The 22,154-nt window shown below is 39.9% G+C and overlaps 1 long non-coding RNA gene across 4 annotated transcripts in view; it reads left to right on the forward strand.

The window, feature by feature from the left end:
- LOC115601593 overlaps nt 1–22,154 on the forward strand; it is a 58,138-nt gene that overhangs the window by 10,373 nt on the left and 25,611 nt on the right. Inside the window, exons 1-3 of one of the 4 annotated variants that reach the window (XR_003989407.1) lie at nt 13,485–13,590; nt 16,728–16,828; nt 21,053–21,132. This is a non-coding gene — a long non-coding RNA (uncharacterized LOC115601593). Of the gene's footprint in view, nt 1–13,484; nt 13,591–15,591; nt 16,829–21,052; nt 21,133–22,154 lie in introns of those variants that run through there. The other 3 variants (XR_003989408.1, XR_003989406.1, XR_003989405.1) reach the window with 3 other exon arrangements.

Consider the following 22,154-nt stretch of genomic DNA (forward strand, 5'->3'; position numbering starts at 1 on the left):
GCTGGTACTTTTCTAAGATCACAGGATGCATGTTTGTTCTAGCTTCCTGAAGGTGAAATAAATTGCACAGCTGACAATAGAACCAGGCCTCAAATGCCTACTTTCTCTATCGCTACTCAAATTACAATCTTTCTTTGAAAAATTGATATTTTTAATGCCAAGTGGTATAGTGGAAACCCCCTTGCAAAGAATGAAAGCAAAACTGTAGTAAAAGTCTTGAAAAGTGTAGGTATTCCTGCAAGATGTACATGACATTTCTGTTTGAAGTGGGAATGTATTGTTAATAACGAATCTTCTAGGCTTTGCTGGGGAAAGTAACTAGAGCAGAAATGTTTTGAGGGGAGCTTATGCTGAAGTGGAGTCTGTTCTGGTTCTAATCGCACAAACGCATCGGAGAAGTAGAACTCTTCTTTCAAGCTTAGCACGTGGGCTCTGCTTAGGCTCTGCTTAGTTTGCAGGTGCAGACCTGGTGCTCTTTGTGTAGTGAACATAGATGTGTAACAATGCTACAGAAAGGTTGGCATAAAATACCTGCCAGAAAAAGTGAGGCCTTTCAAGAGAGCCTCAAACGCTGCAGAGAGCTCGACTGACTCTTACAGTGAATTTTGTACTTAATGATACTTAAAAAAAAAAAAACGGTGTCATTTGTGCATTGTACACAAAGTCCTGAATTTCACCATTTTCTTAAACCAGTGTTAAGCACAATGCTATCTATCTCATTAACTGTGCCTGAATTTATGGCTCCTATTACAAACAGTATCATGGGTTTCCTGTGGAGAAACCACAGGTTTTTCTTTTGAATGCTGCAAAACCTTGTTATCAAGGACTGTAAAGAGAAAACTTCTTATCTTGGTAATTCTGCACTGTCAAAATTTCCATTGAAAGCTAACTCTGTACACTTGTGCAGCTTTGGCTGGGTTTTTTTGTGCTGTGTGCTGTGAGATAGCTGAGCAGTCTCTGCATAACTAGCAGAGAGAAAACTGAACAGATGCCACTTCATCCAAAACCGGCAGAAGTGTGGCCTTTCCATTGACTTCAGTGTATTTTGTTTTCTGCTCAGACACATGCTGTATCCTGAGAGAGATGTAATCTCTAATGACATTTTTTTCAATAGCCACAAGAAGAATGAATGTCCTATTGAAGTTGCTATAATCCATTTACCTGGGTTTAGGATTTTTGTAATTCCCCCTTGACACACTTATACAAAGAGTGTGAGCAAATATTTTCCCCTGGGAAGTCAAAGATCTGATCCTGCAACTATTCCTCATGTGAGACTCCCTGCTGAAGCCAGTGGGCCCTTCTCAATGCTTGGTAGAAAGCTTGCAACTCTACCAACATTGACAACAGTGCAAGAAGAATTTGTGAGCAAGATATTGCTCCTAAAATACTGAGCTTGTGCTTTTAAAAGTTGCTTGGGACTACTGTGAGTGTCCATGTGGCTCAGTTAAAGCTAGCACCAAAATCATATTTATGTGGCCTGGAGCCTTGTAGAGAATCTCCCCTGGCAGTCGAAGTCCCTTCCTAAAGCAGTAAGGCTGAGCTAATACCTGACTCCTCCCTGAACTGTGCTTCTTGCTAAAGTGATTAAGCTGATTCCAGTTCTGCAGTATGCCCTTTAACCAGCTTAGCCTTCATAGTGGACTTTCTAATCCATTGCTTCTGGCTTAAGTGTTTGGCTAAGAGAATGTCAAAAGCTTGTTCTCTCTCTTGCAATGAGTTCAATTTGCTCTGCTTTAAGTGAAGTATTCCCAGATAGAATTTTGAATGAAAATGCTTTAAGCAACACAACACCTGCGCTCTAGTGAATAACCAGAGTAACAGCTAATGAATTGTTGTAACTCAGGCTGCTGTCTCTATGTTTGAACTCTAAGTCTCTTCCGCCACTTCTTGAAGCCTGTGTTACCACAGCATGGTTCATGTTGGGTCTTAACTGGACTTTGGTCTGCTCCTCTTCTGGACACAACAGCAATTCTGAGCTCTTTAAAAGTCACTGAAGACCTAGGCTAGACTGTCGTAGTGGGGGTTAGAACTCAGGCTCTGCCTTATATGTGTCTGCCCCCACCTCCTTTTGCCATGACAATGGAGGTAAAAAGCATTTAAACTATGTGGTTTTCTCCTCTGAAATCCTTCCTGCATTTTAACCCAGAGGGACACTGTTCCCCTAATGTGATACAGTTGCCAGAGGGCAGCAGGAGAACCGCAGCACTGGGAGTCAAGAAATGCATTCATGCACGTCTGTGAAGTAGAAACAGTGATGAAGAATTACAAAAATGCAAATAATCTGTGATTACATATGTTTAACAATAAGCCAAGGTATATTTGCAGTGCAGCCAAACAACCACTTAGATCTAGTTAGTGCACATGTAGATTAAGATGAAGATTTGAAATAATGACTGTGAAGCTAACGCTTGGAAAGTGGTCAGTGGTGTATTGGAGTAGTGAATTTGAACTGAATCACTCAACTACTGAACCTTTCATCTTAACAGTGTTGTGGCTGCATCTCTATTTAAAGGAATATCTGGTAAGCAGATAACAGCGCTTGTCTCACCACATTCGTGGCTGTTAGAACTTTTTTTCTTACTACTTCCTGTTCAGCAGTGCATTCGATCACAGCGAAGCGTGTCCTAGCTTCCTTGTAGTGTAAACTGTCGGTGACTTGTTAGCATTTGCAGAAAGAGAGAGCAGAGGTGCATGGAAAATGGCTGTCTTGTCCCACAAAATGTTGTAAGGCTATGAAGTGATTATTTGACATTGACATCCACATTTTGGCATTTCTCAGAGGCCAAAGTAAGTATTACATATGTTTAAGGTGTTTTCTTTAGGCGTGAGAGTCTTGGGTTAGTGTTTCTGCATGGAAAAGGCAAGACATGGACTGAACTTCTGTCTCCATGTAAAAGCTGAAAAATGCAGTCATGGACCCTGTTGGGTACCATGGGTGGCCTTACTCTGTTATGCACAAATGCTGCATCCTCAGCAGGAGGACGTTTTCCCAACAGAAGTGTCATGACACATTTCACTAAGCTTCCTGGCTAACAAGCACATATTCTCTCAGAACTATGGCATTGCTGAAAACTGATCATCTCTAAGTGAGCTGTTTTTGCTACTTCAACTTTATAAACTAGCAGAAAAATCCCATGACTTCAATTATTGCTTTGTTTCTAATCTAGACTACTGTGGTCTTTCCATTCATGTCCTGTGCTTAATAACTCTTATTTTAAGTCTGACTACTTAAGAAAGGAGTTTTTCTCTTTTATGAAAATATGCTGCTTAAGAGTATTTTTGTCATCTTTTTTTGTGTGTGTGCAGCGCCCACTTCTATAGTAGATGCTTAGGAAAGAGTTACTCTATATGCAATTATTGGTCCCAGTAAATTCTTGCTATGTTGCTTAGTCAGTACTTTATTTGTAGCACTGTCCAGAGATGCAGAAATATTTGCATGAGTGGCTTTTCTGCTTTTATAACCTAAAGAACAAAATTACATTTAAATGTGATAGGCAATTGTGCAGCTTGGTTACTATTTAGATATTTCTGTTCAGATGCTGATTTAACTGACGAATAAAAAAACCTCACATCCTTCTATATCACTACTGATGTACGTGTATGTAGGCTCAACTCTCTGTGTCAGACAAAGAGTGTGACTGGATAGAAATTGAATGACACCAAAGCATCCAGCAGTGCTTCCTCTCTGTGTGAGCACTGTAGAAATAGATGGCATTTCTGTCTTTAAAACTGGTTGGTGGTTTAGCAGGAAGTGTGCTAAAAATATGTAGCTTGTAGAATACTACTTAGGCCACTTTCTGTAGCTGCTGAAAAGAACGGTTTTTTCCAAATGGAGTTCAGAAACTTGATAGCATTCCCTTCAAGTGGAGATGTGTAGAGCAAGCCATTTTCCAACTTTACCTACGCCTCTCCAATAGAGAGTGTCATGTTAGGAAGGCATAAAGGGGGTATAGGCAGGTGGATTAACCCCTGAAGCTTGAAAATTAAATGAGGCAAGCAAGGGAGTTACTTGCTACGCTAACTACAAGTTGGCGTTACTATTTGATCTTTGTGCACTGAGGTTTTTTTTCTCCTCAGTACATGACTAAATGTATGCTTAAAGCTGTTCATCTTTGCTGTGAGCCAAGCATCCTGCATAAAGCATCGGTCTTACATGTTGCTGTAACCTGTATTTGAAGTGAAACTTTATTTTAGGAGTTATAGCACCATGCTAAAGTGGAGAGAAGACTGTCAATTATTTTCTGTAGTTCTTGGAAACAGTTCTCTATTTTAGCCGAACAGTCATAACCTGGCTATTGCAGCTACTGGGGGGGGGGAAAAATTGTGGTAAAGGCTGACCATTCTGGTTTGCAACTTTTGCTGAATGCTTTTGTTCCGTGTTTGAAACATCGTGACTTTAGATTGTGGGACAGAGGGTTCACGCTGCGTTCACAGAGGGTCACTTAGTCACACAGACGTGGCAGGTTCTGATGTGCCTTGAACGAGTTTTCCTGGAGTTGTGCTAAAACTCAGTAGCAGAAACAAAACTGTGGAGTGCAAAAAGAAAGCTAGAATTTTCTATGTATGTATATAAGACTGCTTTTCTATTAACCATCATTAACTTCTAGTATGCATCAAAAGTTTTCACTGATAACACTGTTGAATAAAAAAAGCAGTGTTGACATGCAAAATCCAGAGGTTTTTTCTCCATAGCCAGAGGCTAAAGACATTCTTCAAAAAAACCCAAAACTGTTGATAGTTTTTGTTGGGTTTTGTTGTTTTTTTTTTTTTTAATTGAGGAAAAAAACCAACTCCAACTCTGGGTGAGGCCATTTGTAGCTCGCAAAGGTTTCTATTTCACTGGTGAAACAGGTACAAATTGGATGTGTGATTCATGCACTAATGCTGTGACTTGACACTGATTTTTTTTTTTTTTTTTTTTTTTTTTTTTTTTTTCCCCCTGCTCTCATATTTCAATGTGCCCATTCATTCAGCTTAGGCAATGCTGAAATCCAGAGACAAGGTATACAGAAATGAATCTGTACTGAAGTGATTTTAAGGCTTGATATAAAAGACTTCTTACTGGACTGTCTATGCTTGAAACATATCAAAACACTGTATCAAGTGGAATCAATAAATGCTGTGCATGCATACACAGCATGATCATACACCCACCATCAAATTGCAGGCAGTTCTGATATAGAATACATCTCTTACCAGCAGAAGCTCTGTGAGATTGTTTAAAGCCATGATGGAAGTGTATCGTTGAACGAGGAATGCAGGTTGGCTTTCCCTGGGGTAGTAACATTTTTTCTTCCATACACAGAGTAATTTTTTTCTCTTTGTACAAACAAATCTAGGATGCATATGCAGAGTCTTGGCTCTGATTTTTCTCCTGAACATTTCTATATTTGCAAGTTCGGACCTGCAATGACTTGCTGAAAGCACTGATCCACATCTAATTTATCACAATACAAATCTGGAGATTTAATGTATTTAAAGCTAAATGTGTCCAGGTTTTCAGGAAGGGCATTATACTAGTACTTCTAAAATTCCTGGAGTGAGAGAGTTTCTACCCTACCTAAGAGGCTTTTAATGTGACTTACATAACAACTTAGTAATATTTACCTGTGGTTGTACAGAGCCTGACAAAGTAACCTTGAAATACTACCTGTACTTCTCACTTTGAAGCCAGTGTTTTTAAATATGTTGTATTGGTGATTTAGGTGGTTAAATTTTAAGTCTGGAGAAGCAAAGGATGGAAGCAGAGCACTATTAAAAGGAATTTCACAAATGCATGCATGGCTAGCAGCACTTATAGTACCATCCTTTATATCTCTGCTTTCCCAATGTGACATCTGCTGCTTTGACCATCCTGGTCATGAAGGGCGTGAGGGGCCCCTGTCCTGAGCTGCACGGTTAGTAGTTTGCTATGGGCAGGCTACATTTTGAGCACTCTTTCCTGACCTGCCTTCCTAGCTGCAGCGCAGGGCTGGGGTGTCTCTCCTGCACTGATTCACAGGGTAAAGCTCTAATGATGGTGAAGCATATGCTGGGTGACAATTGAGCAAGGTTGTCTTACCCCATATGAGAGACCTGACAGCACTGACAGGAGAAAGAAGAGGCTTGTTTGCATGCATAAGCCTTCAGCAGTGTATCACTGATGTCTCCTATTAGGAGCCAGAGGGGAGGGCATGCAAATCTTCAAAACTTAGAAAATGCTGGCCAAGTAGTTAGATGTATCCACTCAATTAGCACTTCTTAAAGCAAACTAGCTTCTTCAGTGGCCAGAGAGATGCTGTATTACTATACTGCAGGGTTATTTTGTACAGATCAGCCATATCCCTCCCTCCCCTCACCAGCACACTGAGGTCGCCAGTTAATTGGCAGCTGCCTTGCTGTAGCTCAGAGATGATGTTTGTTATCCAAAAGTGGGATCAATAACTGCTGCTTTATGTCAAATGTCTGTGATTTATGGCAAGCACATTTTTCTGCTACCTTAACCCAAATTAAAATTTAATTAGAGGATTTTAAAATGGTCAATACATCCATCTGTCCTGTGCGAAGACTGTTATGATGATAAGCTGAGCAGCCAGAACTTCAGACCCTTCCAGCAGACACCTGTGTTAATTTGAAGAGCTTTCCAAGCTTCTTCCTTTCAGGCCAGGTCTGTTCTATTCTCATCTTTCTGCCTTTAAGCACAGAACCAGTCCCAATCTCTCAGCAGGAGCTGGAGTCTTTTCCTAATGACAGTGAATTGTCTCATCCTCCTTTGTTTCCATTTCCTCTTCCCATCTCTGTTCAAAGGGTGGCTTATCTTGAGAGAGCAAAGCATGGAGTGAAAACAAACCAATATGTATGTACAGTAAATGTCAGGTCAAGATACCTAATCCAGTTTACCACAGCAGGGTGGCAGTTCTGAGACAGGTGTTCAAGGTACAGGAAAGGATTTTCTGAGCTATCAGATACATGGCTTCTGTTAGAAGTAATGTGGTTTGTGGTGCTTCATTAGAATGACGAACGAAAAAGCAGAGCGTGTTGAGTGCCAAACCATATTTATCTGCATGCTATATTCATCGCTTTCTCAAGGTGAATGTTCTAGTTCAGAAAGAAATTGTGAAAATGCAGACTGGGGCCGTGAGTTCCTAAGTCTCTGTGCAGCAACACATTTAAATGCTTTGCTGTTAGGAAATTCCTCGGGATATGGATTCTTGAGTTTAATGATGAACTGGTTACATCAAAGATTGAATGGGAGCATGGGTCTTTCTGGAAAGGGCAACTGGGTAATACTGCAGGGCAAAAGAGGCAAGATTTAAGATGAGGAAGACATAAGGAAAAAAGAGAGAGAGGTGGGAGAAAGACACAGAGCAGAACTCAAATCATTTCAGTAAAGGACAGACAACAAAGGTGCTCATGATGCAGGACATGCTTCTTTAAATTAGCCAGAGGCATTGAGCCTTGGATGGTGGTGCTAATGTGTCCTTGAAATCTTTGTGAGGCCCACTGCAAGAGGAAAACTGACTCCATACGCAAGGACTGTGCCAGGGCAGGGACAGCAGGTTAGAAACAGGTAATAGACATATAAACCTTATCCATTTATGTTGAAAAATCTGTGGAAGTGTTGAATCTTGCCACTTGACAAAGACTCAAATCCCAGCTACTTGCTACTCCCCCTCAGCTGCTCTGAGGAAATACCTTTCCTCCTGCAAAGGGCACAGAGCAGGCTGTGCACACCAGGGCAAAAGTCTGACTACCAATATAAAACCAAGGGGATTTTCTATGTTTAAAAAGGGAGCAGCTGTGGAGGAGCTAAGTCTTGAGGATATCTTAGTTTTCTCCATGTGGTTCATTGTGGGTTTCCTTCATTGCCAGAGGTGAAGACTCAGTCTCAGGCCTCTGAAGAATAATAACCCTGACCAGGTTTGCTATGGAATTAAGGCAGCAGTAAATGTCACAGATATCTCCTTGGGTTCTGGGGATATTTTTTGAGTTGTTTTTTGTTTGGTTGGTTGCTTTTTTTCCCTCTGTTGGGAAAGCTGATTTACAAGCACTGCACTGTATTGCTACCTCAGTGGTGCCAGTGCCACTGTTTGTGGTTTGTGGTCTTACCATTATTGTTATTGGCTGAATGCATCTTGTGGTATAGGTTAATTGCAGGTCACTTCATACAATAGAAGTGACCTGGAATTAACTTTAGAGCAACTTCTATCACCAGACTCAATAGGAAGCCATGAGAAAAATGAATGCCAGTGTGGAAAGTTATAGTCTTAAAAGGCAACTGGGAAAGGACAGAGTCCTGCACAGTACTGCATCATTTATAGCACTTTTATGTAAGCTGCCAACTTCCTTGATTTATGTGTGTATATTTGGGCTTATTTTCCTCCGATTATCCCAGAAATTGATTCTGTTTCGTCATGCCTCTGAGGCTATTTAAAGACTGCATGATATTCCACCACCTGCCTTAGTTACAGTGCGTAGACTGGAACAAATGCCCAGATGCTGCATTTCCAGAGGACAAGGGCATCTGTGCCTGTCTGTGGGCAGCTGGTTTTGCTGTTGGCTGGATCATGGATGCCTCTGTTCTGGGGAATCAGAAAAAGGGCTGGTATTCATGTGAGCTTCCCAGCATGTGTCCTCCCTCATTCTGCACTTGCAAGCTTTATCTGAACATGACAGTTCAGGGTGTTTGAGGTTTTAGTAGCCTGATAGGAGTAAGCGGTGTTACAGAAGTGTGCAGGATGGTTTTGATGTGTCTCCAATGTGTCAAATTCGTATGCTGGTTCTGAACACTGCACACCCACAAGCACTGTGTTTTGGCTTTGCCAGACTGGGTGTCACTCTGCTGCTCAGCACATTCCTGCCGGGACAACCATGGACAGAATCATGGTGAGATGCATTCAGGGACACTTAGAAAGGGAGGATCACATTAGTATTTACTGAGTGGTAGCCTTCCAGAGCGGCATAGAAATCCTGCATGTTCTCTGACTCCTTCGGTTATTTACCATGACAGACTAATCTAAAGTTCGTGGTTGAACCCATTGAGTGCTAATATGATTATTGTCCAGCCACTTTAGAGGGAAGAAGGTCTGGCAATTTAAGGGGATGAAAAGGAGGGTGTAGAAAAAGCACTTCGAGATTTCACCCGCGGGCATAGAAGCACTTTCTCAGAAGTAACCTGTGATAGAATAGAAACAGCACCATCTACCGATGCAGTTGATGGTGAACTATTTGTATACAAATACAAAACTATCTGTATACGAAGCCTTTTGTATGCAAACACAAAAAACGAACTATGTGTATACGAAGCCTTTTTTTAATTTTCCTTCTTAGTCAGGGTGTTGGTGGCTGAATGCAAGCTCTATCTGGATTTTGGTTGTCAAGATATTTTAACTATTGTCTCCCCTTTCTAATGGTGCTGATAGATAAGATGGTATGTTTTATCTGTACATGGTCTGTCCCATCCATCAGCAACCCCAGCAACAAAGGGACCTAGTTAGTACTCTCGGTACGCATAAATATGTCTGCTGAATATATCAGCTGCTTCGCTAATCCTTATTGTTGTGACAGTTTCATTCAGTATTAGCTTAGAAAAACATGTTGAGCTTCCACAGACGTGCGTCTCTTTCCACGTGTGCCAGCTCCCCTCAGTCTCCTGGTTGATTGCTGAATAATTTGTGACAACCTCCCCTGACAGCTTTATGTGTTCCATGCTGGAAACACTCCACTAACTTCAGGGGCTTCATACTGACATAGTTTGCTGTGTGTGAAAGCGGGTCATGAGGGTCCTTTCTGCTGCCAGCTCATAGGCAGACTGCTCTGCATGCACCTTAGACATCTGGCTTCATCTTGAAATGAGGAAAATGTTTCTAGAGTACTCTTCACTCACTGGCTCTCTGGATCTCGGTCAGCCTGACCTGACCCCCTCTGCTATGGAGGACTGTCTGCATTTTCAATCTTGTGTCCTCATCGCTTACTGGTTCTTCTTCATCAGAACCTCTTGTTCAGTGCCAGAATGGGCATGAAGTAGAATCCCTAAATTAGTTAATTTTGCCTTAAGTGACCTCTGACAGGAACAATGAGATCTTCACAGATACCTGGGCCTCATATGTTGTAATATCTCTATTCTGTTAGTGCTTGATGATGTATGGAAAAAGGAGCATGACCTTACCTCCTTTTTTACAGAAGCAGAAGGCTGCCTTTTTTGTTGTACACCAGCACCACTTAGTGCTGAGACATTCCAGAGGTCACTAATGGAAAAATAAGTTTATGCAGGATGGTATTCAGTTTCTAAATGAAGCCCAAGTTCAGGAGGCTTTGTTCATGTAAGTTTGTAGGAACACCTTTTTTTCTTGTTCCATCTTTACTAGCTCTTCCCTCCCTGCCCCAACTTTATACAGCTTGCAGCATCTTTTCCTACTGTAGAAGGACATCTGCCAAGTACACAGCTTATCCACTGGAATCTAGAGGGTACAATTAATTTCTTGGACCACCCTTTGCCAGCCAGCTGCCAGTCAATTCCGAAACTATAGATTTGGCAACCATTGCAGTTACAAATTTAAAGATCCGCTTCTAAGTTTCTGTGACCTCTCATGGATATGGACAGATTGAATAAATTCAGAATGTAAACAAGAGAGAGAGAATTTTAGACTGGTTATTCTGGTTGGGGCAAAACCCCAAAAGTGATCTTCTGGGTAGTGAAGTGCTACCAGCTTGGGATTTTTTTCCACTCCATTAATCAATTGATTTTGTAAGAACCATTTTCTTCTTACAAACCTTGTTTTGTAGAAACAGAACAATCTGTTGGGTTCAGTTTAGCGCAGATGATTAGAGAGAGGGACAAGGGTTTGTTTGTTTGTTTTCCTGCTTATCTATTTTCACTAAACTGGAGAAAAAAGTCAGAGCTGGAAACATAGCAATATAAAGCATCTCCTTTCCTATGTGGAAAAGAGACAAGTAAAGTTATTCTGAACCATTCTGAACATATTCTTCCTGATGTCAGGGGAATGGAAGACTGAAGCTACTGCTGCCTTTACTGACTCATAAACAAACGAGCAAAAGGAAACATGTGAGACTTAGGCATTATAAGCTTATAGCAACTGATATTTCTGGCATCTTATGTATTTAAATAAGACACTGAATATAACCTCAAGATGTTTCATAGCTAATTGTTTCCTTTTGTTGCACATAGCATGTGGTGGTCACTTTTCGACCAAGTGCAAACCAGATAATGCTTGTTTACAAACAGAAGCAGCAACAGCTCATTTCCTGGCTGGTAGAGGCAGGGCAGAACCATTTGCATCTCATGTCTAGCACTAATGACCTTTATAGATGTGTGTACCCGTGATAATGCCATTCTTCTGTGCTGTCAAATTTTATATTTGCCACTTCTATGTTTACTTAATGACTATATGAAAGGCAATATACACTTTTTTCTGTTCGAGTAACTTGCCTAGAAAGCTTACAATTAAAGTTGGCAACAACATTTACTGTAAGAGTTTTCCACCAAAAGGTCACTTTAAATAAGATTTAAAATTTTTCTTAAAAATTGTTTTGATATGTCATTCTTGAATAGCTTGAACAAGTATTTTTTGAAGGCCCACCTGTTTCAGCACCGTTTCACCATACGATTCTTAACTATTGTGGATAAATACTACTTACTTTTCAGAATGTCGTTTTAAATGGATGACTTTTTGTCCCCTTGCTCAATGCTTTTTGAAACCTTGAACTTCTTCAAAGGGCAATGTGTATTGTAACTACAACTAGTCAGACTAATGTGTCTTTACACTGCTTAGCACAGTAGACACCTTCATTTCAGTGGCACCCTCTGGCTGCTACTGCAACAACTGCGTAATCCATTTACAGAAAAAGGGAAGAAAGAAAGTCAAGTGCTTTTCTAAGTTTATTATCAAAACAAGTATTTATTACTTGGAGTGAGTCTACAGGGGAAAATGGGAACATTAAATGGAGCAAGGACTGAAGAGACAGAAGGCTATGAAATGAAAATAATACATAAATGTAAGGGAAGTGGCAAAATACGTACAAGGAGCAGTAATTAGGGCAACAAAAGATATATATCCAAACAATGAATAGCACTGAAGTTACCTGGATCAAAGGGGACATGTCTATAAAAAAGAGGACCCAAAAGTAAAAGGAAAGAAGGATTTGTATCACTGTTGAAATGAGATGTGAAGAATTACAGGGAAAGAGAAGTGTGGTGAATTTGTGAGGAAAGGAATGTAGGTGGAGGAAGAAAAGGGGCATCTTCTGTTGGTGCTTTAAGCAGGTTCAGGCAAGCTCTTCAGGAGCTGGAACATTTCCATCCCCTACCTGTAGGAAGCAGCTAGCATGTACTGTAACTGGTTAACACCTGTTGAGATGTTAAGTGGCTTACTGAAGACTTCAGTGAACTGGTGTCTGCTACCTCCTCACTATTCCAAATGCTGCCTGCTTCTGCATGGTAATATTTCTCAACAAGCCAGAGAGCACCCTGGAGGAAAACGTTTTTATTGGGGCATTAAGTAATGTGCCTAGTGGTCAGCTTCCAGGGTACGGCTCTGAGACTCTCAGTGGGTGAGAACGGTGTCTCGGAAATCACAAAGGGATTTGTGAGGCCAGATTCTGTGCCTCACAGATGTTGAACACAGCTAGGCAATTTAGAGGACTTGGGTAATGGTTAAGAAGATAAATGCCAAAGGTACAAGAAAAGGTCATTTCATAATATGCAACCCTTGTTATCAGCTCTGCTACACAGTGAATATCCTAGTTTCTTCATATCAGTGGCCTGACTGGATGATAAGGCCATTTAAACCTTTGCAATTCAAGCCAATATAACTCACCATACCCTCTTCACATCCTAATTCTGCCCTCTATTCCTATCCCCTATTTCAGCTCTGTTAGAAATAAGTGAGGCTAAAACCTGAAGAAATTAAAGGCTAGCTAGCCACACTGTGCAGACTCCTTGTAGCAGTACCTGAGCAGTCCGTTTGATAGCAAAACCTGTGTGTGGCTGGAGATATGGTGTCCTGGAAAATTAATTTCCTCCTGAGAGTCTTAGCAGCATGATTTCAATTGGGACAGGCCCCACATTAGTAATTCTCAGCCAGTATCTTGCACCTTAGTCTTTCTCCTTTTAATTCCTAAGAGTAATTTGGGCTGGGGAAGAGAGTGAGAAATTGGCTCCCTTTTGAGGGTCAGGAAGAAAGCAGCTATAAGAGCTCTAAGTAAAGCAAGCTTGAACTCATTAACCAGGAGCCACACAAAAGATTTACGGAGTTGCTTGGTGGGCGTATAAACTAACTGATGGAGCAGATACCAGCGACATCCATACGGAGAAGGGTTACCATGGCAATTCTAGACTAAAAAAAGGGACCCAATTCAAAAGTCCTTCCCTACTGAGAGTTGTGAGAACAATATGTGAATCCTGCTTCCTCCTTCACCCACACTTTCATTTGGAATGATAATTTATAACGAAGAAGTAAACTGGCTTGTAGTGAGAACAGAGCAGGCTCCAGGAGGACTGGTGACAGGATGCCCTTCACCTGAATGGCTTGAGCAGAGCATAGCAGGGCAAATGAATGTCCCCTTCAGTAAGCTGTTCTGAACACAGAAAAGGTGAGATGTGAACCTTTGAAGTACCATGTCTTATGGCAGGTAATTATAGTTTCAATTTCATTCAGCCTTTATGAGCTCTCATCATTCGGTCAGTGCTGGCAACCCAGGGCCTAACTGTTCTTAAAACAGTTCTGTATATTCTTGTAGCTACAGTTTCAGCTCTGCTCTTCTTGGCTCTGGCACTTCATTGCTGTGCTACCATAAGAGGGAGCACAAAGAGCAATCTTGCTTTTACCATCAACTGATCTTGAAAAGGAGTAGCATTGGGAAAATGCTTGGGTTTACTTCCAGAGTTTGTCTGAAGCCTAAACATACGTCGAAAAGGAGGCAGGTTGGAGGGACATGCATACAGATCACACAAATACCAAAATCTGGTGTAAAAATGACAGTACTATGTAAATTTTGGGTATTATAAAAATCTGTTACCCAAGCAGTGACAAAGTTTGGAAATTGTCTGACTGCAGGAAATGACTGGTTTACCTAATCTGCTCCCTTTCTGCTTTGCAAGAAATACCTGTCTTGTAAGTGGAAATTTAAGTAGGGAGCACCACTTATTTCTTCCTGTGTCTTCTTTTCTTCCTCTTTATGCAAGGCTGTCCAGGGAAGAACTGAACACCTGGATGACTTCTCCGTATGTGCATATCCATATTTGTCTCAAATATGTAGCTTTTGTATGCTACTTCAACACAGAACTAGCTTAGAGATCTAGCTTACAAATAGAAAATAGCTTACGAGGCAGACAGATATGTATGTGGGTTTGGGGTTTCTTTTTTCTCGTTTCAGGTAAAACCACTGCAAATTGGAGAATGTCACTGTGATGAAAACAACTGCAAGAAACACTTGGTTCGGTGATCGCATGGCTTACAAATGTTTTATGAAAAAATTGTATTTTAATACTCTTGCATACATTTTAAGCTTCAGTGCAAAACAACTTTATTTCAAAATTTTCATTACCTTGGACTGAAAGTTATCAATGTCTTTGGGAAGCTTCCTTGGACTGAAAAGCAACACATTTACCTCTTAGTTTCTTGAATTTTTGTGTCAACTTGAGTTTTTCAGAAAGTCTTCCTATCCTAAATCATAGAATGGTTTGGGTTGGAAGGAACCTTTAAAGGTCATCTAGTCCAACACCCCTGCATCTTCAACTAGATGAGGTTGCTCAGAGCCCTGTCCAGCCTCGCCGTGATCATTTCCAGGGATGGGGCATCTCTCACAACCTGTTTCAGTGTTTCACCATGATGAGTATAGTAAAATGCAGTTCCATGCAAAGCTGTCTTTTCAATAGGTTGCTCATGTTAGCAACACAATATAGTGTTGCTATGTGTTAACTTCAAATCCTTACATTTACAATGGAGACATAAATCCTGTTTCACTGTAGGGATGGAAATTAGAGATCCATAAGAATTGTCTGTCTCTTGGTCTATTAGCGGTTTCCATGCTAGGTGCTGTGTAGTGTGTCCAGGATGTCGTGACTCCTGGTCAAGTCACTGAGAAACAGGCATTGCTCTGTGACATCCAAGAGTAAACCTGTGTGGAAGACAATAGTATGGCGTAAAATACGCAGGGTAGCTCTCTCGAATCCCTGTATGTATGCGAATTCCTGACTACTTTTACAAATGCTGGCTAATAGAACCTAGCAGGAATTATAAGACCTGGTAGTTATTTCTCATGCTAGTGAATAACAACACGTTATTTTAGCAGAAGGGGAAAGAAAAAGACAGTGATTTGTGGCGTTCAACGACTATTGCATAATAATGGATTGTCCTGCAAAGAGCTATGAGGTTGGTCCTTAATCGCTGAGAATTTCTTTTGTTTTTTTAGCTATCTTTAAGAGCAGCAACACCTTCCTAGAGGTATTACCTATTGTTTGAATCAAATGGGAAAGAACATAGCATCTAATAAAAAGTATTCATGAATGGAGGCATATTGAAATCAAACATCCAGCTAATACTTGACCTGAATGGTAGGTCTAAAAAAATATGCGGCTGTGAGAATCGCTCCCTGGATCAGCTGGGTGATCAGTGCAGCAAGCCAACAGTATTTGCACCCCTACTGCTAGAGGAGTTCAGCTTGGGATTCCATTATTTTGATTGAAAAAAGAGCTGTTAATGGCTTGTGCTAAGATAATTAACATTAGAGCACTTAAAAAGAAAGACAACTTTTTTTTGGAGGCCAAAGAACAAAAACCACCCTGAAATCTACAGAAAACTTCTAAGGAGGTTGACATGTGCAATGAAATAACTAGTCCCTTTATATCCATAAGACTTGGGGATCGCCTTAATTCCAGGAAAGTGAAGTACCCTATTGGCTCTGAGCCTGGCTTGCAAGTTGCTATACAAAATCAAATTCTAATGCTCTCAAGAAAAAAACCACAAGTGAGGCTTGTGCTACTTGTATGCAGTGCTAAATCAATAGGGTTTTCAATATAAAATGCACTACATCTGCATTTATAACTTTCCTAGCAAGATACAGGAATATTAGGAGAACTCTTTTTTTTAATTTTGTTCAAGATCATTCATCTTTCACACTTGGTGCTCAGTCTTCTGATATTCATGTCCACATATACCAAGGAATCTCTTGATGGCTGTGAATGTGATCTAGCAGATGGAGATTTTCTTTGAAGATGGAAAGAACATAGAGGAAGCATTGAGTTATTTAATGCATTATTTTATTCTTGCAGTGGTAAAGGTACATCTTCAAAGATTTGGAGTTAGATTTTCTTGTAACTAAGTTATTACATCTAAAGTTTAGGTAAGGATGTTATATTTCCTGGGATGTTAGAAAGAGGAGTGCTGTTTCAAAAACTAGATGCTGTACGTAAGCGACCATCAGTATTACGTTGCTTGTCAAACATTGCTGCAAAAGCATGAAAATAGGAATAAAGGACAAAATTTTTCTATATTCTAAATATTACACAGTCTACCCATATGACTATTTGTACTTAAAGCATTCTGGACTAATATACTTTTGAATATGTACGTATGCATATATGTGTATGTATACACACATATGCATTTCTTTACATTCCAGTTCTCAGAGTCAGGCTTCCAGAGTAACTTAGCTGTTTACAGGCACAACTGCTATAATGTTTATGTAAAATCTTGTCACTGTTGTAATTTATTGCTTTTTCCACCCAGCAGTCTCCTTTCTCTGAGGACAAAAACATGCTGGAGGAGGGACTGAGTTTATCTGTGGTTGCAAAGTGCCAGAGACAGAGTTAAAAATAAACTGATAATAGGTAAGTTATTTGTGTTCTGTCCCCCTATAAGTAAGGGGTTTGGGCTCATAGAGATGATAGGTAATACCTATTAAGCTATTTTCAAGTGATCTTTTGAGAAAGCATAAAGCGGAAGTATCTTTTAGTTACCTTTGTCTTCTTCAGAAGCAAGCTATCTAGCCTATAAGTGTACCTTTCCCCCCCCTCCATGTTTAAACATTTCTGAAAGTTTGAACATACTAACATCTGAACCTGTTTATCTAAGTTGATGTTCCCTCTCCAGCATTTAGAATGCAAATGCTGTGAAATAGTGTTGCATTCGAAAGTGCTCAGCATAAAACACTAAAATGAAGAGAGTGTAGATATAGGTTATCTCCATCAACCTACTAGATTTTTCCTAGTAACTTTCTCATTAATTTACGAATACTTCTAGTCTCTCATGACTGTTGAATGAGTCACGCAATAGTTAAATAATATGAAAAGACTGAATGCATTGCAGATCTCTAAATGGCCACTTGAAGTTATTTAAATCTTACATCTGTTTTTCTTACATAATGAAAGAACTCTAAGCATTTTGAAAGCTCATCTTTCTTCTTTTTCAATATAAAAGGAGATCAAAACTTAGTATTGAATGGGAAGAACAGAGTAAAAGCTTAAAATGTGGAAAGTTCCTGCCTCCCATTACTAAACAAGAGATTGCAACAGATTCAGAGGGGAGCGTGCTGAGTTTTGTAGTTACCAGAGAGACCCTCCATGCTTCAGTAGAAGGAAAAGGTGACTCAGAACTGTTCTGGGTAGTCTCACATCAAAAGAGAATTTGGTCCCTGATTTTCACCATCAGCAGTCAATAGGAAACATTCCCATTTGAATATTTTTAGGACTCGGATCTTTTCAATCATTTTCTCAAAGCCACCTTAAACCCCTTTCACTTTTTTGTGGTACATTAGATTAAAAGGGTTGAGAAAGTTGAGTCATAGAGAAACTTGAAGCAATGTATCACTAAATAGCTTAGAGTTGAGTGGTTTGTAATGATAAACTGACTGAACTTCCTTCCAGTTTCCCTGTTTTCCAAATCTGAGTAGCACTGCAAAACAGTTTTGTCACACTGAAATTTTAAGACGCAACCTTAATTGTGTGTCACATTTCCTTTGCATCTAGATAACAAGGACAGCAAGAGAGAATGCAGCATCATGTCCAGCATGAACATTGCTTGGGTGTGTCTTTGTTCAGATTATCAGGATTTTGGCAAAGGAAAAGGACAGGAAACATGACAAATTCAGAAGAAAAGAAGGGACATGTAGCAAAAACTGGAGTAATAAAGAGTTTGAGTTAATTAATAAAATCTGACATTGTTTGCAACTGGTCACTTCCATATCTTCAATAAAATTTTCCTTAATTTACACCTGAGAGATGCATGTAAGAGACATTTTAAAATGTATTTTAGATCAAAAAAAGCAGCTGCTTCTTAGTAATATTTGGCTTGTTTTCTTTAGCTCAACAAAGTGTTGCTCAGATCTACAAAGAGGGTTCAGAAATACTTTGCTGAAGACCCTTTGCTGTATCCCAACCTTTATTTTTCACACTATTTGGGGCCAAAGTATGGAATGTCCATTTTGTCATGACTCAGAACAGCTGTTGCAGGTGCTGTGCCTCAGAATTTGTGGGATCTTATGCTGGTTATGGCATGAGAAAGGAATTGCTTAAATTAAGCTACATAAGTCCATATGCAAAAAGACATTGCTCAAATTTAATTGGGTAGGATTACAAGTAAAAATGGTCTTCGTTAGCATAATGCTATTTTTAGGATACTGTTAGGAATTAGAAGTTTCTCTGGAGAACATACAGACTACATTCATCAACAGAAAGCAACAGCAATTCTCACTTCAAGAAAAACTTCTGATTTACATAACTAGCCTTGAGTCATGATGCAGGTTTTATAAATGACTTTGTCAATCTAAAAGATGCTTGCTATTCAAATTATGAAGCCACTGTGAGTACAGGCACATTACTTTGAATACAGAGGCCATAAAAACATCAGTAGCTCTGACATAAAACTGATGTATTATGTAATAACATTTCATGTAGAACCTGGAGCTTCATTTATCAGCAATGTCTGTAGCTGGGGTTTGTACAGGTTATGAATGAAACCCTGAATGCTTCAGTCACATCACAGATGTTAATAAAATGGCATAATAGAGAGGCTGAGTGAGATGAATTCAGGATGAATGACTCCTTCAAGCCAAATGCTCCCAAAGATTAGTGGAGGAGGATGGATGGGAATCTCTACTTTAGAATGATGCTGAGTGTCTTCCTACTGATAGCAAATTGAGGCATCTGCTACGGCAGATGCAGAAGTAAACAGGTAAAAGGCAGGTTTCTTACTTAACTGTCAGCTTGCATAGTTCAGCTCATTCTAGCAGCTTCAATATTTTACTAGTTGCTGTTCTTGGCCATTAAATTTGCCTACATGTGGGTCAAAATTATAACTGGGAAAGTGAGAAGTTAAAATCCAACAGAATGCACATTTGGGAGAAAAGGTGAAACAAAGCATAGAACAGGATAGGAAAGAAAGGGTAAAAGAGCCAGGATTCAGAAAAGTCTGAGGAAGTTAAATTTAGAGCTAAAATGCAAACCAGCCCATATAACTGAAAGCTGCTCTTTTTGTCTTACAATAATCTATGTGAATATTAACCAATTCAGTGACTTAGAGAGTAAAGAATTAAGCCTTCTTGACCACAACCTGGAGCTGGAACTCCTCTGACCAAGCACTTAAGGCTTAATTTCACTTCTTCAAGAGCTCTTGGCACATGTCTGCAGCATGGGAATAACGCTGCTTCCTGATAGCACTAATTTATGTCATGTGTGAGTAGTTAAGACTCCTGTACACAGGAGGTCAAGCCTATTTAGTCTGGCAACTTTCCTAAGTAATGTACCCCGCTTAGTACCTGGAAGCAGCTGAGACAAAATTAAAGCAAGCAGTGCCTCCTGTAAAGCACACCTGCCCTTTCCTTTATGTCTCTTTAAATATACCACTCCCTGCTCCTTCTTCTCCAAGCGCTCTGCTCATGGAAGGGAAGAAAGCTTTTAGAGGTATCCATTATAGCGGAATGTCCTTACCTAGAACAACATCTTATATCTGTTGTCATGTAGATTGCATTCAGATATAGTAATATTAACAAGGCTGTAACAGAACTGTTAGGTAATATAACTTAATTTTTTAGTAGTTTGTGTAAATGGATCTATGGGCTCCTGTACTAGTATGCTTCTAATTAACTAGAAGGCAGTGTGGCTTCTTAGTATCTCACTATTCAACTTGCTAGAAATTATTTATTCTTAGAATAAAGGGAAGTAGCTATATAAACTGCAGAATTCTTGCAGACGTATCAGGTACCTTTGGAATTGTTTCTGAGACAAAATGATAAGTCTCACCTGTTTCTGTTGCTATTTTTCTAAGGAGAAAACTAGTTCTACTTTTAACAAGAATGTAGAAGAGCATACAGTTTCATTACTTTGTACACTGAAATCTGAGATTATAGTTAATCCTGTGCTTTTCAGATTTATGCTTTTGATTCCCACAGGACTACAAATCTGCTCCTGAAAGCTTTTTTCTCCCGCCTCTCTCATCTAGATCCCACATGCTGTTTCTCAAGGTGGCATGCCGCTCTTCAAACACAGGAGGAGGCGGGGAAGGAAGGGAGAGGAGAAATCATTCCATTATAAATTGGTGCAAAATGAAATAAGGCTTCAAAATGTTGCAAAGATAACATTTAATCTCCCAAAGTATTACAGGAGCAGTAGATCCCCACATTCTGCATCCCCCTAATCCTATTAGATACCACCAGGAATAAGCGGCTGGTACAATAACAAATGCCAAACAAATGCTTTTGAACTACTTGAAAGTATGAGAAAAAAACCTTGAGGTGGATATAAAGCACTGGGAGCGTGACAAGAAGCTGGGAGTATACAGCCTCTAATCTTCTTCATAATTGCCATCACTTACATGTGTCCAGTTTAGACTTGAGAAGATTCTCCCAATGGTATTAAATCCACTGGAGACTTTTTGAACTGGATATCATCTTGCATGAGGGTTTTTATGAATTTCTGCTTTCTATCAGCATTTTGATGATGTTTCTTTCTCAGCTAAATAGTGTGTTTACCTGGGCTTTGCAATTTGAATAGGTTTTCAAATAATACGGCTGTGTGAGTGCACATCTCTGTTTTCTAACATGTCCTGTGATTCACTAGGCAAGAACGAGGAGGTATTGAGGCGCTGCTGTTACCTGGTGCCCTGTTCCTTGGAACACCCTTTGCAGCAGAATGCTCTGGTAAGTGTCCTGGTAATTGCTGAGATTTTGTTGTTTTCCTTTTTAAATCTAATGCCTTTCCATTCAAAGTATTTGCACAGCTGTCATTTCTGCCTCTCAGAGGAAGTTGAGGCAGAGAATAATTAATGGAGACAATGTTAATGCAGAAAAACGATTTACATTTTAGTCCCTGTCTTTTCTCAGCCTAGTGAATTGTTCCTGTCCTCCCTTCTCCAGTGGCATAGGGTTAGTCACTCTCTAACAAAGGGAAGCGTGTTGAGGCCATAAAATGTTCCTTTCAGATGCAAACTCTAAAAAGCTTCCTAAGCATCTAACCCCAACAGCCAACTTATACTTGTAAATCACACCTCTATTAACACAGATTAAAGTTAATTTTTAACACATCTGAACTTTGAAAAGGCAGACGTGACTGAAGATCTCCTACTTCCTTATTCCATCTCAATATGGATAAAAACAGGTGTTTCAAAAATTTCTTAAGAAGATCCCTTTTTTTAAGGTGAGTAAAGGCCTCGGATGGGCTGTGTTAGGTTTTTCCCACCCCTTATGCCCCCTTCACATAAGGAGAAAATTCAACGTGAACAGAATCTTGTTGCCAATAAAATATCACTCTGCTACTTAGGACATATATGACTTTAAAACAAATCAATTACCCGTGCACAAACTGTGCATGGCTGTGACTATGACAGATGCACAGGTTACTACAATTGTAATGCAGATGACAAACTTAATATCTGATGTCTTAGAAGAGGCTTGCGACATGTCTTCTGCTCGGAATCAAAAAGTAGCACAACCTTAAAACTGGGCTCCAATGCAGGTAACTTTTGGTACACTTTCCTATAATTAGGTCAATGCATGCCTCCAGCAACAAGCAGATCCCAAATTCAGGAACTAGAAAGGAAAGAGAAGGAAGGCTGAAAAGGTTTCATTGTGACAAATCAGACCCGCATATTGGAAAGGAGATGAAAAACACACACCTGTGATAGGAATGTTATAAAACAAAATCAATAGCAAGTGTATGCACT

Source organism: Strigops habroptila, chromosome 2 (assembly GCF_004027225.2).
Source record: "Strigops habroptila isolate Jane chromosome 2, bStrHab1.2.pri, whole genome shotgun sequence".
NCBI classification, from domain to species: domain Eukaryota; kingdom Metazoa; phylum Chordata; class Aves; order Psittaciformes; family Psittacidae; genus Strigops; species Strigops habroptila.